Source organism: Furipterus horrens, unplaced genomic scaffold, assembly GCF_987537825.1.
Source record: "Furipterus horrens unplaced genomic scaffold, mFurHor1.1.pri manual_scaffold_2, whole genome shotgun sequence".
Lineage (NCBI taxonomy): Eukaryota > Metazoa > Chordata > Mammalia > Chiroptera > Furipteridae > Furipterus > Furipterus horrens.
This window is the reverse complement of record NW_028327172.1, coordinates 28,421,348-28,425,145: the sequence shown is the minus strand read 5'-3', so window position 1 is coordinate 28,425,145 and position 3,798 is coordinate 28,421,348. Positions and strand designations below refer to the sequence as shown.

The following is a 3,798-nucleotide window of genomic DNA, read 5'->3' as shown; positions in this document are numbered from 1 at the left end:
AGAGATCATAACAGTCAAGAAATAGACCCAATACTTATACAACCCATTGATGTTAATAAAAGTGCTAATGTAATTCCAAGGAGAAATAAAACTCTCTTTAAGAAACATTGGAACAACTTGATATCCATATGGAAAAAATGAACTTACCTGTATCATACACCAAGCATAACAGTGGATTTGAGATAGCTTATAGCCCGAATGTAAAAGTTAAAATGATGTAACTTCTAAAAGAAAGGTGGCGGAGCAGGCTGCATCTAACCTGTGAGTCCTTATATTTGTAGTACTTGCCATGAAACAGACATTGCAACTGTGTGTTCACCACCTTTGGTCTCTCTGTTACTGACAAGCCCTCATAACTGGCAGCTACAGAGATGTGGACTCAACCCCAGGGGGCTACTCCTGTGCAGTGGCCAAGGCTGGGCAAGGATAAGAGCCCACCTTTCTCCAAGAAGACCATTCAGAAAATCAGAAAAATGGTCTCGGGGCTCTTGAGAGCCAGGAGAGAAGAGGTATTTGTGTCATTCCATGATGTGGCTGTGGACTTCACTCAGGAAGAGTGGTGGCTGTTGATCTGTTCTCAGAAGACGCTATATAGGGATGTGATGCTGGAAAGCTATAGCAACCTGGTGTCGGGAATTCTATTTTCCAAACCAACACTTGTCATTTGGCTAAAGCAGGGGGAAGGGCCCTGGAGCAAGCAGAAAGAACATTTGCCTGGCTGCTGTTTAGCAGATCCAAACAAAGCCAGAAATTCCACCTTATTCTCCACTCTGGCCTTCTTCAGTTGGCAATTATATCAACGTGTGCTACATGATCACCACTTTGTAAGCTGCCCAGGCTTGTGTTCAGGGACTCTCCGAATAGTGGATCTCTGCCCAGCATATCCAAAGTGGTGGCAACAACCATTTTCTCATGAATGCTTCTGGAATGACAGTGTGGAAGGTGAAGCCAGAGAAGGGGGCTCTAAACCCTTCTTTGGGAGGACAAGGGATAGAATTCAAGAACTTTGTCCAGATCACCTAAAGGACTGCCAATAAGCTCGAGAGATGGCAAGATAGTGGTGGAAGTAAAGTTCAGCTCAGCTGAGAAGGCAAACCCTTTAGAAACAGGCAAAGTATTAAAGTGGGTAGAAATGTCAGGCTTTGAAGTAGACCGCCGTAGAAATTGTGGGTTTTGCTTTAACCAGAAGTCAGCCCCTTTATTCATCAGAGGACCCACTCAGGAGGAAAGTCTTATTTTTGCAGTTAGCATGGCCAAAGCTTTAACTACATTATCAGCTCTCATCACACACAAGAGATCACACACGGGGGAGAAGTCTTCTGTCTGCGTAGAGTGTGGGTAAGCCTTTAATCAGAAGTCAAACCTAGTCAGATACAAGATGCCGTACTCCAGAGAGAGGTCTTTCCCATGTGAGGAGTGTGGGTGAAGTGTTAGCCAGAAGTCAACTCTCATCAGACTCCTTAAGACACACTCAAAGGAGAAGCCCTTTGTTTGCCAGGAGTATAGGCAAGGCTTTCAGGATAAGGCAAACTTTATTACACACTACAGGACCCACTCATGAGAGAAGCCTTATGTATTCAGGGACTGTGGGAGGCTTTTTAGAGATAAATCAACTCTCAGCAAATACCAGAGGATTTATTCAGGGGACAGCCCTCGCTTGTGCAATGAATGTGGCCAGAGCTTTAGTCAGAAGTCATACATCATTTAACATAAGAGGATACACTCTGTGAGTGTGGGCGAGGCTGTAGTGATAAGTCAAACTTTACCTTGCACCAGAGGACACACTCAGGGGAGAGTCCCCTGAGTGTCTAGTGTTAAGTTGTTCCTCATTATACACCAGAGGACACGCTCAACAGAGAAGCATTTCATGTGAAAAGAATAGGGGTGAGGCTTTAGCATAAGTCAACTCTCATTGCATGTTAGAGGACACACTTGGGAAAGAAGCCTTTTGTGTGCAGGGAATGTGAACAAGACTTTTGACAGAAGTCACACCTCATCAGTCATCAGAGGATACACTCCGGAGAGAAAGCTGACATTTGCACTGAGTGTGGCCAAGGCTTTAACCAGAAAGCAAATTTAATCAGGTACAAGGTACCCCACTCAAGAGAAGAGCTCTTTGTGGGTGAGGCTTCAGCATCGAGGACACATTCTACAGAGAAGCCATATGTGTGTGGGGAGTGTGAGCAGGGCTTTTAGTGACAAGGCAACCCTCAACACACATCAGAGAACACACTTAGGGGAAAAGCCCTATTCTTGCAATAAGCGTGAGGAAGGCCTAGGATGAAGTCACTCCTTTTTAGTCACCAGAGGACACACTTGCTAAGGAGAAACTTTACACTCAGTGAGTGTGGTTGAGGTTTATGCTAAATCATACCTTATCAAAGAAGAAAACACAAGTTGAAACTTCTTTTTGAAACTTAAGGTATTTTACTTGTCATTATTTCATACACACACACACACACACACACACACACACATTCCAATCATAAAATCTGTAAGTTTATACAAAATTCTTACTAAAAATAGTTTTCTTTGGTAAAAATTTGGAATAAAATGAGAAAAATGAGCAGCAGATACTTAAAGATTTATTCTTATATGTTTTATGTTATACTTCCCTGTCAGACTTATCTGACTCACCTCCAGCAAGAGAAGAAGCAATATGGATAGAGAAATTTCTTTCTAGACCTTTGGTCCTCAGAGAAACATTTTGATGGATCCTCATCTGGCATTGGGGACAATACTTACTGTCAAATAAAGATATGATATCCAATAGTAAGAAGCCCATAGAAACCTATTTAGAATGGCTAAAGCAAGTTGCCTTTCTTGGCTACAAAGTACAAATTGATAGATTTGGCTATTGGTGGATTCAATTATCTCTTCTTTTCTTATCTTCTTAAGCCCAGGTAGCTACTTCATAGCTGCTGTTTCTATGTATTACCCCTGGCAAGTAAAGACAAACACACTGTCATAGTAGCAAAGATCAACCTTCACAATACAGTAGGAAGAATCATAGGGATTGTCTTGGTTCAAATTCAGGCTCTGCCTCTTAATTTGCTCCATGAACTTAAACAACACAGGCTGTCTCTAAAAGCTCAGTTTTCTCATCTTTGGTGTTAAGATTAAATATTATATAAATGAGAGCTATATAAGTGGTTATTTAAAAATACCCTTTTCTCTCTAATGTTTTCTAGTCAACTGGTCCCCCTCACTTAAGTTAATAAGATACCTAATAGGATTAGGGAAGCTGCAGCTTTAGGTCATTTTATGACCTTGATCAACTCACATAAACTCTCAGAGTTTCTCTTTTGCTATCTACAAAACCAGGATAATCATATTTGACACCTGCTCACCATGCTGTGAAGGCGAATGTAGTAACATCCAGAAAGTAGGGTGTGCTCTAGGGGAAGCCAATAACCCCTTGTAGTAAAAATAACAGCAACAATAACATTAAGAAATATTTATTTCCCAGGTATTCTCTAAAGAGATTTTGGCAACTGCTGTCCAGGACATATCGGCCTTCAAGGCTAGCAAATTGTTACTGTCCTATAATATACCTATGGAGTCCCTTGAGGATTAGCAAAGAACCATTGGGGAAAAGTGCAGTGCCATGCTGGCAGGAGATTTAAAACTCCATCAGGGCACATTGTGTGCGCAGTGACCATTCAGCCAATAGCACTCCTGACTAAGATTTTATAAGCCTTGTCCTGAACAAGTATGAACGCTTTATTTGGAATTTTGCCTACATTTTTTATTAAACTCTGCCTGATAGTAGTATATGTCAAATATATATGGTGCCAT

General features: G+C 41.5%; 1 pseudogene; it reads left to right on the top strand.

The window, feature by feature from the left end:
* The first annotated feature begins 473 nt into the window (after positions 1 to 473).
* On the top strand, positions 474 to 2,196 carry LOC150018061 (uncharacterized; annotated as a pseudogene).
* The last annotated feature ends 1,602 nt before the right edge of the window (positions 2,197 to 3,798 follow it).